The following is a 13454-nucleotide window of genomic DNA, read 5'->3' as shown; positions in this document are numbered from 1 at the left end:
TTAAGAGCTTCTTTGTTGTGCTTTGACCACTTTCATTATGTGGCCTGTTGTTAAGCAGCGCATGCCTGTATATGACTATCAAATAGGTACAAGTATCAGACCAACTGAGACACATTTCATAAACACTTGCATGGGGAGAGGAATGTTAGAACAGCACAATTTAGTAGCCATCACACTGAGGCTACTATCCTATGCATTCTTACCTGGGAGTAAGTCCCTTTGAACTCAGTGGGGCTTTCTTCTGAATAGGCATTATAGGATTGCATGATATTCGGAGCACATGAGCCAGATATCCCATAGGACTGGCCCTACCCCAAAACAGAATGAGACAACCCACCTCACAGATGGTAGGGTCAGGATGCCTTTAAAAAGCAACACACTGTCTGTTCTTTATTGTTACATTTTTACCACAATGGAGAATATCATTTGTATTTTCTTACCCAAGGCCAGGGCCAGCTTTAAGCCAATTGGACCAATTACTCCCAATTATGCCCTGCTCTTAGGGGCCCCCCCCCCAACACTAATCTACTCTAGTCTTGTCAAATGCACGCAACAACAGATTGCAGCACTTAACACCACACTGCAGGTTTCAGAGAATAGCAACAATTTTAATTTTCTTCTGAATTCTTAAAAAGTCAGTAGTGTTTACTTATACTGCTCATATTTTGAATTTTTTTTTACTGTACTTTGCTTACATATGTTAATCATAGAACAGCATAAAATTTATCTGAAAAAAGTTAAAAGGACAAATATGTAAATGTACATGTAACATGTATTATTTAAGGAGTCTGCGGTTCCTGTAAATAGGAGTAAAAGACGCAGGGCCCAATCATATCTGACTTTCCAGCAGTGATACACGCACAGTACATCACCAAGGTATTGGGGAAAAATATTCCCTTACATTGAGGAGGCCTCCATGACTCTTCCTCACTGCAGACTGCAGCAATTGTCCCATTGGCATGGCTGCATTGATGCTGGAAAGTTGGATAGGATTGGGCCCTAAGGGACATTGGGAGAAAACATTTAAGTGGCAGTATAGTATAAGTTTTATTTATATCTCTTAAGATTTTAGATCTTGGATGAGAATCTGCAGCCCTGCAAATGGCATTTCCAGTTGGACCTGCAGCTCCGCAGACCAGCCCTGATTGCCTAGATGCCTTTAAGAGGGAATTGGACAAATTTCTGGAGGAAAAGTTCATCACAGGTTACAGGTAATGCTAGGTATGTGCAAGGTATAGGTAGGCTGCCTCTGATTGCCAGATGTAGGGGAGGGCACTAGGATGCAGGTTGTCTTGTGTGCTCCCTAAAGCATTTGGTGGGCCACTGTAAGATACAGGAAGTTGGACTAGATGGGCCTTCGGTCTGATTCAGCGGCGCTCTTCTTATGTTCTTATGATCCAAAACCTTTTAAGTCCCCACCTCTCGCTCTCATAGGTAGTAAAAAACAAAAAGACAAGTTTACAGAGTCATTGGAGGTTGCAGTTTACAGATGGTGGTCTGTGTTACAAGCAGCCCTGCTCTAGGCTGTAGCAGAACTTCACTGCTGGTCTACATTTTGTCTGAATATAAGGTAATTCATTGTGATAAATTGGCAAATTCAGTATCAAATGCAGACTGAGCTCATCCATTTGAGCACCTGTGCTTCATGCATTCTGGACGCTATATGTATTGAATGCCACAAAAGCCTGAAGGTGTCTTGCAGTCGTGCCAGAATCGTATGCATGTCCGTGTTTTGCACAGATTTTCCTGCATTCCAGTTATTGCAGTTCATTAACCTTTGAAAACAGAGGTTGATAAGCACACCATACCAGATTCCTATTTGTCTCTTGGTGATGTTTTTGTTTTTCTCTGCTGGGTTTTCCTCTCCAACCATCTGGTTTCATCTTTTGCTCTATAGCCTCATTGTATGCTCTAATTTTTCCCTTTATCGTATTCTCCCCATCTATATTAGCTGGCATGCAGGCTGCAGCTGCTTGAAGGTTCTAGCAGATCAGTCCACTGCAAGACTTCACCCACATGGCACGCACCTGCAGTCCAGCAGGCAGGAAACCTGGGAAAACTTGGGTCTGTGTTCAGACCTAATCTGAAAAGCAGAGGTTAGTAAGGGCTGAAATGGAAACAAAAATGGATTGTGGGATCAAAGCTGCTCCTTCTTAAGTTGCATGAGCGTTGGATGGTTTTTAGTGTGCAGTAGTGCCATTTGCCCTGTATTGTACCTGCAATACTTACTACACCACCACCCCCCACCCATAGCTACGCTACTGTTAGTGTGCAATTAAAGAGAAACAAACACAGCTTTTGGATGGACGTCTTCACACACTGATGTTTTTAGGTGATCTTCTAAGAGCACACATTAGCACATAAGGTGTAATGCTCCATTGTTAACATATAGACAGGGACAATCATTCCAACCAGTTGTAGGCCCAGGGGCCCTCAGAACGGCCCAGTGTCAATCCCTGAGATTCCTGAGTCGTGATCATTGAGAGGCTGCTAGGAAAATTGCTATATTCTTGAAAGGAGAAATCTTATCTCTCGTCCTATCTACAAAATAGGAGCTTTTATGCAGGGGCCCTTGTGGTGATGGCAAGGGTCTTGAGGTAGAGGAAGCTTCCATTTGCTGGTAGGACACCTGAAGCAGTGAGAGTGCAAATTTCTCAGTTAGGACAGTCACAATCTCTTCCCTTCCTATCTGTCAAGGAGAACATCATAAATCCAGGTAAGAGAGAACCACAGGGATCAGTTGGGCAAGAGTTCTGGCACTGGCCCTTTACACAGTTCAGGTACACATATTAAGGAGTCAGGATTTGTTTCAGCTTCCTCTTGAGAGTATATGCTGTGGCCAAGCTCAATTTGTGCTGTGTAGTGTGTGAATTGGCCCCTAAATGGGCCATTATAGGCCCTTAGCTGGAACCTGGATAACATACATTAGTCTTCATGGTTATGGAATGTTAGTGAATGTTCTTTGGCTTCCTGGTCAAATTGCTACAGTGACAGCATGTTGAACTCCTGCCACTACATCCTCTTCCAACGTGAATAAGCCCTTCCTGGCTGATAGTCCACTTCTAATTTTTTTAAAAAAATTTTTTGCTAACAATACAAGACACGATCCAGTAAAAGTTAGTCAGGATTCCAGCACTAAAACTCATGTGGCTTAAGTTTAGTTTTGACTGCAGCAAAACATTTACTCTGAAGTGAACCTCATTGAACTCAATGGAGCCTGTTTTTGAATAAACACACATGGAATCACACACTGCACGTCCCATTTGACTGATTTCAGTGGGACTTGAGAGGATGAAAATAAGAAATATTTTTCAAAAGTCCATGGAGTTGTGGCACCAGACACACAAAAATGTAGCTACATGTTCACACTACATAGACATGGCTCTCAAAACTCTGTGTGTGTGTGCAGGTTTGACCAGACTTTTGGTATATGTAAAACTATACTTCTGTTGCAGTAATTTTGTCTGTCTTGTATAATCAGGTAAAACTAAGTGCCTGTCCTTGCCTCATCTCGTTTGTGCTACTTCATACTGAATAGCTCAGAGAACATCTGTATAGCCAATTTGCTGTGGAAAGATAGACTTCAGCAGTGACATCGTGGCAAATTTGGAAGTGCATGAGCCCCCCCCCCCCCCGCTAAGACTATCCAACAAAAAGATCAACTTTACATTTCTTCTTTACATTGATTTCTTCTCCTGCCACCTATTCCTATTTTGAAGTTCATGTTACTCCACTGAAAGATCTAGCTCAATTCATCTTAAACTCTTGGAGTAGGTTGTAATAGCTGACAAATGTATAGAAACTGAATGAAAGAAATATTCCAAATATTTAAGGTGTATTGAAGGGCTAGCCCAGTGGTTTTCAAACTCTCATGGAGAGTTTGAGCCACTGTAAGTCCTTGTGGGGCGGGGGGGAAGCAGCAGGGGTGGGTGGAAGGCAGTGGCACAATCCCCAGGATCACGCCGCTCAAGGGGCTGCTGGGGCTTGGGTGCACTTCCCCAAGCCTCCTGCAGCCTCCCTGGGGTGCAGGGAGCCTGGTGTGACCTTTGGCAGGGCTCCCCGCAGCAGTGAAAGTAAAAGCGGAGCAATTGTCCCCGCCTCCACTAAAGCGGAAGTGGAGCGTGATCACTCCGCTTTCACTTTCACTGCTGCGGGGAGCCCTGCCAAAGGTCGCACTGGGCTCCCTGCACCCTGGGGAGGCTGCAGGCGGCTTGGGAAAGTGCACCCAAGCCCTTGCAGCCCCCTGAGCGGCGCGATCCTGGGGATCGCGCCACTGCCTTCTCCCTGTCTCCAGGCAGCCCCCGCCCCTTAAGGGGGCAGAGGCCAGGACCCACAGGCTGGGACATCGCAATGCCCCAGTTTGAAAAGCCCTGGGCTAGCCTGTGCATATTTACTCAGAAGTAAGTCCTACTGTGTTCAACAGAATTTACACCCAGGTAAAAGGTGCATAGGATTGTAGCCTTAATGTAAAATGAGCTATCTTTCAAGCAGACCCTGAGAAAGATAATAGCAGAGACATGAACAGTTGCCCCTAGGCAAATTTCTCAGTTTGCCTCTTGATGAACCAGATGCTTCTTTTGGCTAAAAACACCTTTAAAAAATTCAAGAGCAACATCTGAGCTCTTCTCCAAATGACATCACGGCTCCTGCTGTAGGAGAAATCCCCACCTCCACTCCCCCTTGGACCACTCCGGTCCACTCCACTGTCTTCAGAAGTATATATGTGTAATGGGACTGCCTATTGTAGATGAGAAGCAACCAAAAACCCAACCAAAAACTAGCTCATAATCTCCAGTGGTGTAGGCTATGTCATAATGAAAGTATGAAATAATCATCTTTCTTCTTAAACTGTAAGAAAATATGGTTCTCCATGCTTAGGTAGTTGTGTAAATGTCAACACATGAACTTTTGACCCACCCAAAAGCCCTAGAAAGCCATTTTCAATCACAGAAGCAAAAGTTCCAGTAAATGCCTGCAATTAGTCTCATTTCCAGTGTTTGTCTAACGCAGTCTGACGTCCAAGCATGCCATCATTCAGTTACTGGATACAAGTGACCTTTATTTTTCATACTCTACTGTTGGGAATGTGTGGGGGGGGGGCGAGAGAGAGGGAGATTCACATATGATCTGCCAAGGCTTAAAATGCCTTGATGCAGTCCATCACCAATATCTAACTATCTGAGGTTATGACTAGTTTATTACAATGCCCAGTGGTGAGAAGACTTGGCTGCCTTGTCAGACAGATTGGAAGGGCTTAGGCAATTAGTAACTGGGCTGTATATTTTCCTGTAAAGTTGGGAAAAAGGCATTCCAAACAGATTGCAAAGTCATTCTGCCAGTTACTCCAAAATAATCAACCTATAAAATTATTCACAAACAAGCTAAACCTCCTTGCATTGCAGAAAATGAATCCTAAGGATTAATTTACCAAAACAGAGGCTTCTGCTACTTAATATAAAATGGATTCATCAAAACCACTTATTTAGAACCACAGGAAATTAGTTCATGATATCATGTGCTGTCATGGTGGTGGCATTCATAAACAGTAAAACTCTCTTTTTCTGAACCTGGGAACAGCTAGTAACTTTTGACCGATTGGTAAGCTGAATTCATTGGAAGTCCCTCATGCACCACAACTCTGACAGTGCGCCTTTGCAAATACGTGTTGATCCATTGAGAACTAAATGATTGTATACAGGGGTGCCTGAACAAATGCCATGCTAACTATCCAGACAGAACTTTCAGATCACCCATTCGCACCTAATCTCAGTGGTTTTAAAAAAGAATCATTTCATAAATTCATCAGCCAATGTTGCTCTTCTATTTCAGTCTATGAGAGTTTGATAGGAGTGGATTCTATATGGAAAACATGGGAAACTACTGCAAATTCAAGACAAGGCAATGTGTCTGTCTGATCATCAGTTAAATGAACATACAAACAGTGTTGTATCCAGTCATTGGCTGCAAATGGAAATAGATGACAGGCATTATTGAGTTAAAGTCTTAAGACATTGACCTTGCAAACCCCAGGGGCCAAACATTCAAAGCAAGTATGCGTGAAGTATATATCGAAGTCCCATTCCTTGAAAAGGGATTTGGGCACATACCTCGAGCCCAGTGTTAGAAGAATCTATTCTATGAATCTTCAATATTTTCAGCTCTCTCCTAGGACACCAGAAACAATGGTATTTAGAGGATATGCTCACGGTCTGATGCAGCGTATAATCCTGGTACATAACCTTTACTATGTTTAGAAGTTAATACAACTATCCCTACCAATATACAAGCAGGATCAGGGCATATATATTCTCTTAAAAAGTAGGATCAGACTGAAAATCAGGTTTTATTGCTTAACCGCCTCGAAATTGTACAGAGATCAGTTTGTAAAAGGACGTCTAAGAATCTCCCGGTGAAAGAGAGACATAGGTTGCAATTCTATTCCTACCCATTCTGAGTAGACATACATAGGATTGTGCAGAAAAGGTCATGAATCTAACATTGCAACCTTTAATCAGGAAGACCATCCAAAATATTAAAGTGGCCCCTCGCTATCCATGATAATTCATTCCCAGACCCACCCCCATGGATACTGATTTCCACGGATGCAGAAAGCCCTCAAAGAACCTTCCGGATGTGACTGAAAGCAGCTTCTGGTCAAGTCCAGGAGGCATTCTGAGGTCCAGGGAGGCAAAAACCAGAAGTGCCTTTCAGAGGCCTCCCCGGACCTCAGGAGGCCTCCGAAAGATACTTCTGATGGAAACTGGAAGTGCCCTTTTGAAGGCCTCCAAGAGGCCTTCTGAGGCCTGGGGAGTTGCATGCTGCCTCCCCGTGTCTCAGAACAACTCCCAGATGTGACCAGCAGTAGCCTAGCTACTTGGGGGGGGGGGGTGTGGTGGTGGTCACAGCACTAAGTTTTTCACATGCCTGAACTCGCCTTGTAAGCTGCCCCTCTCCCTTGCCATCAGAACCATTCCCGATGGTGAGAGCAAAGCAAAGGAGGTGTCTCCAATGGTGAGAGGCAGCTTTCATGGCGAGTTCAGACACCCTGCAAAACTTAGTGCTGTGACCCCCCGCCCCTCCTGTAAGTATGATACTGGTGATCAGAAGATTCTTCTAAATGCATCCAGGAGTTTCTTGAGGCCCTTCTGACATGGAGTTTGTACCCATGTTGTGTCAAAACTACTGGTGGCACACTCGCAGATAAGGGAGGACTGTAGTTCCATAAATGGAGGACAATGCCTGCTTTTCAATCCGTTTTGTGAGGGAACCCCTAGAATTTAGAGTGTTTGAACCCATTCAGGGCCCTGTTTGGGCCTAGCTGTGAGCATAAGCAGGGTGCTTGGCCAAAGTAGGCCCTATATTCAGCTGCTTGGGTCAGCAAGATATTTTAGAGGATGCCCCTTGAATGCCTTTTATGTCTACAGGGGAAAGGGTGTTGCTGACCAAGCTTTGACCGCAAGAAGTTGTTTTGTAGAACTTTTGCACAGGAAACTGCTAGCTTCACTGCGACAGGTGGTTGGAAGAGAAAAGAGACTTTTGCAAGCGTGCTATTAGCCAATGCAGGGAGGGAGAAATGGGACTTTTCTAGCCGCCCTGGGTCCCTTTTTGGGAGAAGGGCGGGATAAAAATAAAGTTTTATTTTTTTATTTTTGCAGCTAGAAAGATTTCACATATTTAAAGTGCCATATTTAGCCAAACATGCTGAGCAGAAATTGAGTAGTGGGATATGTGGGCAGAGACAAGCTTCACATGATATGCTGTTTGCCAATCAAGAATGTATCCAATGCTTTGCAATTTACATTTTGCCAATCAGAAGTCTAGCCAATGCTTTACAATGAGGATTTGTTTTGTATATCAACCCAAAGCCCCGAGAAACCAGGTGTCACAGACTTTGGAGGCTATTCCTTTGTGACCAGCAGCCGGCTGAGAATAAAAGCTTGTTTTCCTTGAAATCTCCTTGGTGTCTACCTGCATCCTTGCCTGAACCTGCAACAGTTTGGGAAGTGCTTTGTTAGGGGTGAGACTGACGCCATTTCAGATTTTGAGGAGAGACAAAGATTTCAGCAGAGAACAAGATTCAAATACCTGCTCTGAATCACATTTTTGGTATACTCATAGCCTACCTTTCTCTCATGCAACTGACATGTATGTAGGGTTCCCAGATGGTGTTCCATTCAGGCACAGATCAAACTCAGACCTGCTTTACTTCCACAACATGGCTGCATCATCTGCCTTCAGACCCTGCCTGGGAACCTGCAAAACTGCAATGTCTTTTAAAAATATTTGTGGTAGCAGCTACCTTTGATCTCTCCTAATAATGGACAGTGCTATAGGTGCTCTTTAGAAGTAATCATCTGCTGCTGAACAGCAAGAGAGGAGCAATTGGCCTCCCTTTGTATCCTTAAATGGCAACTTTAGTGGCAGGGGAAGTCAATTCTGATCTCCCCAAATATCCAAATACAACAGTAGCACTTGGCCATATGGTTTGATCATAATTTTTGGAGGGATTGCAGATGAGTTATTCCCACCAGTATCCACTTGCACGTCCTTAAGTTCTTCAAGGTTGGGGGGGCCGGGCGGGGACCAAAGGGTCAAATTACCCATTATGTTAAATAAGTGTTTTGTTTTCTGTTCTGTACTTAAAAAAAACAAAAACCATCACCCACAGGGAAGAGTCAGAGTGAGAAAGGAATAAAGATAACAGAGAGGGAGGCTTTTTAAATCCTTGCTTCTCATGCTGTAGTCCCAGTAGGAATCACCCTGCCAGCTCCAATTTGCCCTGAGCTACCATTAGCAGCCCTTATAGCTTCCTTCCCCTGGACAAACTTCCAGCTGTGAGGAGAGAGGCTGTTTTCATCAGGATTGTGGCACCAGGCAGGACCAAAAAAGAGCAATTTAAAAAGGAAAAGAAACTTCCTCTTTCTGTCAGATTCCCAGTTCAGCACCTCTTATATCATGGCTGCTATTTTAAAAAGAAAAAGAAGATGGGGAAAACATGAATTTCGTAAAATGTAACGTGTCTAATATAATAATATATCAGTGAGAATTTTATTGGGTTTACTTTACCAGCTTGCTCCTGTCCATGCCAGTGGAAACATATACCAGTTTTGTTTAAAGCAGTAACTCTAGAACAAATTTCAAAAACTTAGAGTTTATGTCACTAAAATTTGAAAAACTGTTTTATCTTCTTATACTCACCTTTCTAAGATGATGATGTCGACAATGATATGTTCCCTTAGTTATTATCATCAACATTTGCTTTTCTTGTACATACAATGAATACAGTGATTGATGTACACAAGTACAGTTTTCATTTGTGGTAACTATATATAAATACCTCAAATGAAATGCAATTCCATTTCACTGATCCAACAATAATGTCGGTCAACCGCAGGGGATAATTGGCTATAGTCTAGATTTTTAAAATGGAACTTGGAAATAGGGAAGGAAATTCTGGAGGATTAATTCTGAATAGCACCAATTCCCAAATTAAACTCCAGCGCTATTCATAATTTCTGTAAAATCATGGACTTATGGAAGACCCAGATGACTGCAAAATTTAAGAGAATCTTAGCTTACCCTTTGAGGCAGAAAACAGAAACAGGTCTGAAGTAATACACTTGTTCTCAGATCAAGGATTACTGCCCAATATACCTGCATACACACCCAACAGTTAAACACTGCTGAAGAATCTGCTCCATTTGCAGAGGACTGGATCCGGGGTTCAGCCAAATCCTTCCAACCAATGACCAGCACGCCGAGTTCTGGAGTGCCACATTTCACGATGCTCCAGCCATTCGTGTCTTTGCAGAAATCCAGGTGCAATGCCCACTGAGACATTGCAACATAGATGTGACTGGTCGGAGTGTTGCATCATCCCAATCTGGGGACAGGGAGAGACAAGGTGTGCCAGAACTCAAAGTGCCAGTCGTGCTGGGGAACACATTCCTGGTGCGCAGCGGTCAGCACTTGGAGCACCACTGGTCTACTCAAACTGGAAGCAACTCCAAGCAGGCATTTTTTCCAGCACCTGTTACCTGATTTTTAAATGGATATTAAACCTGGGACCTTTTGCATACACAGCAGATCCCCTACCACTGAGTTATGGCCCCTTGCTATAGAGACAGCTAGCACAAGGGTTTGTCTGAGATTCAGATCTGAACCCCCCCCCCCATCCAAAGCAAGAATCACATCCCTAGACTAATACACTTCACACAGCATGCAACACAACTAAAGCATTCCAATTCTGAAGACAGGAATAATTCCATGAGCATCCAGCAAAATCAGAGGGGTTACTAGTTATGAGCTAAATTGGGATTGAGCCGTTTATGTCTTGATATTGGACTGCATGGACTGCATTAATTTGTTCCACTGGCTCGGTTCTGCAAAGGCTGATGTGTTCCCCATGTTGTTCAAAGTAGTTTACCATCTTCCAAAGTGTTAAAATTGTTTATAGAACACATCTGCTGCCCTGTAGCATGTAATCACTGAGCACTGTGTTTACAAACCGCTACACATAGAACAGGTTATAAAACGTCTCAAAACTCAGAAAAGCATGACATTTCTAATAAAAAGGACTTTTTTTCACCATACTAGATTCTCCATCTTCCTCCCCCATGCCTATATACAATGACATAAAAGTGCATCAGCTACCACTGGTGCAAATTCCATTCTCCAAACCATGGAAGTCCCAAATGCAATTTTGCAAAGAGAATAGCAGAAACTTGGGTGGGGTGTTAGATGGGATGTTGGCTCTAAAATAACCAGGCATCAAGAGACAAATGTTACAGGCTAGACAGAGCCATGTGAAAATCTGTTGGAGAAGTTGCTTTGAACTTAATGGACGGTTACCCAAGAACATTTAAGTGAGCCTTATACCAATAGCTGGAAAGGTACATATGGGTGGGAAGATTTTGGCTTGCAAATCCAAGCCTTTTTACTTATCCATGTGACGTTATCCAATCAACTCGTAAGACAGACAGCCCTCACATGGAGCTGAGGTTCCTTTTCAATTTGCTACTTCCTGTTGGCACCTGCTTCTGTGACCTCTCTGTGGTCTGCTCCCCAATGGACCAAGCAATCTGTGGAAATACTTGCTTTCCATATCCTTGGAATGAAAGGCATCCTTTGGCACACATCTGCCCACCACTTAAGAGTCTTTTAGAAATGCTGCTTACGTAATTCTTATTATTCCTAGCATGGGTACACAACGATTTGGACACAGCTCTCCTCCAAATGAGTCTCTTAACACTGTGTACTCGCATATTTCACCATATCATGACACTCGCCAACCAGAATCATGTTCTTCAAATGCTGGAGGCTAGGGGATTTTCCATGACTAATACATCCCATGCCTGTTTACTCTGTTTAATCACAGTGGTGCAGCATCTCCCCCACCGCCCTTCATTCTTCTGTCAAGAATGCTGCTACCAGGACAGTTCACATTGAACACTTCTGTTTTCGTTTGCCTTTGCACACCAGACCTCAAATTAAAAATGTCTGGTTCTTTGGGACAATCTGGTTTCTGGCCACTTTCACTGCTACTGGGAATCTTCAGCCCCAGCATCAGGTTCTGGGGGCTGTGAGGAAAAGGCCTGTGCTGGACTCTTGCTGCTTAACCCATTGTGTGTGTCCACTTGTCCTCACACACTGCCCCTCTTCCTCCCAGAGGAAGGCTAGCTGCTCTTCCTCAGTGCTGCTGGAGCACTGAAACAGGAGAATCCAAGATCACAGTTTCTCAGACTCTGAATTGGGAACCAGTAGGTGACTTCCGGTTTCCATCTGAAAATCAAAAGTGACTTTTTTTTGCCTTATAAAGCATACAGAGAACTGGGGAAGCCCTCCAGGGGAAATCAGAAGTCACATCTTTCCAGCTGTTTCAGCCATTCTGAGCCTTGCAGAGGCAACGCTGCCTCTGTAAGGCCCAGAAAAGCCCCCTGAGGCAAGGAGAGTGCAGCTCCCTAGGCTTTGGAGGCTTGGGGGGGAGGGGGACAGGAACAAACGGCAGCCGTCGCATATGTGGGCCGTCACTAGTCGGAACGTCACTAAGCAACATTCACCTGTATATGCTTTTAACAATGATAATCATTGGGCCTTACTCCCAGGTAAGTGTGCTTAAGATAGCAGCCTATGGGATGTTTGGAGAATTTTTTCTTAAACAGATCAGCATCTGCTTGAGGGGGTTACAAGGGTTCTTCTTTATTTTAAATAATTTTTAAAAACATATTTATTGGAAACTTTTAATTTACTTATTTAATTGATTTGATTTCATTTCATATTGTCGTATGGGGGATAGCCAACATTTTCTTGCTTGACGATGTCACTTCCAGCCATGACATCACTTCCATGTTAAAGGCAACACTTCCGGGGAGTCCCAACAGATTGTCATTCTAAAAAGTGGATCCCTGTACTAAAAAGTTTGAGAACCACTGGCCTAGATTGTGGCCCTCCACCTTCCAGGCAAGTCAAGGAGCATAATCTGCCTACACATTTGTCCAATCACCTCCAGGGCACAGAGAAAAGAGTGCCTGGTGTCCACAACCCTTTTCCTTCCAAGAGGCTGAGAAGGTAAAAAGGCAGACCCCATTATGCCAAGTCTGTCAGGTAACGGGTGTGTATCCAAAGACAATTCTCATTGATTGTCCCAGATAGCCAGGAAGTCAACGCTGCCAAGGTCTCTGGATGTCCCTCCCTCAGTGTCCTGGCAATGCTTAGACAAGAGTGTCCAGAGACTGCATCTGTCATTCATCACCTCTCCTCTCCTGCCCTTTGTGAACAGGCTTCCTCATTGCATCATCACAGGGGCATTCCAAAGAAGCCAGCAATTGCACAAGTCACTTGGTTGCCCCTCCACTGCCCATTGGTTGCTGCATTCAGGGGCTTCAAGGGTCAGCTGGGTGGGACATTGGAGATCCTCAGCTGGTGCCTAACCTGGGTGACCCCTGCCACTGGCCTGACTACACGGGACAGGTTTTGGCCTTGGTGGCTACTGAACTGAGATCACTAAGACCACCCAATTCATGCTCTGCTGCATTCCACAGTGACATCAAGGTTCTGGGCCTGCACCCTTTGAGCTACTAAGGAGCTGAGAGCTGAACAAATCTCACCAGGACTTAGCCTGGCTTTTTTTTTTTTTTAAAGCAAACTGGAACTATACTCTACGCTGCTTCCATTGGCCGTAATGTTCTTATTAATTTCAGTATAAGGATATTTGCATGTATCCTTCCTCCTTCGCCACAGCATCTGGGCACAGAAAAAGTTATAAACAAGACACATAATAAAAAAAAATGAAACTGACCCAAAAGAGACAATTATAAACAGCCCCCTCCCTGTATTACCTCAGAACATCATAGGAAAAAACCCAGTGCTGCATAATTCAACAAATATTCCACGCAAATGACTTGCCTTACATCGTTTGCCAAAAGGTCAATCAGCTTGTGTTCTAGTGAGCTACC

The sequence above is a fragment of the Tiliqua scincoides genome, chromosome 2 (genome assembly GCF_035046505.1).
Source record: "Tiliqua scincoides isolate rTilSci1 chromosome 2, rTilSci1.hap2, whole genome shotgun sequence".
Classification (NCBI taxonomy): domain Eukaryota; kingdom Metazoa; phylum Chordata; class Lepidosauria; order Squamata; family Scincidae; genus Tiliqua; species Tiliqua scincoides.
The sequence above is the reverse complement of the archived record's forward strand: the minus strand, read 5'-3'. Positions refer to the sequence as shown.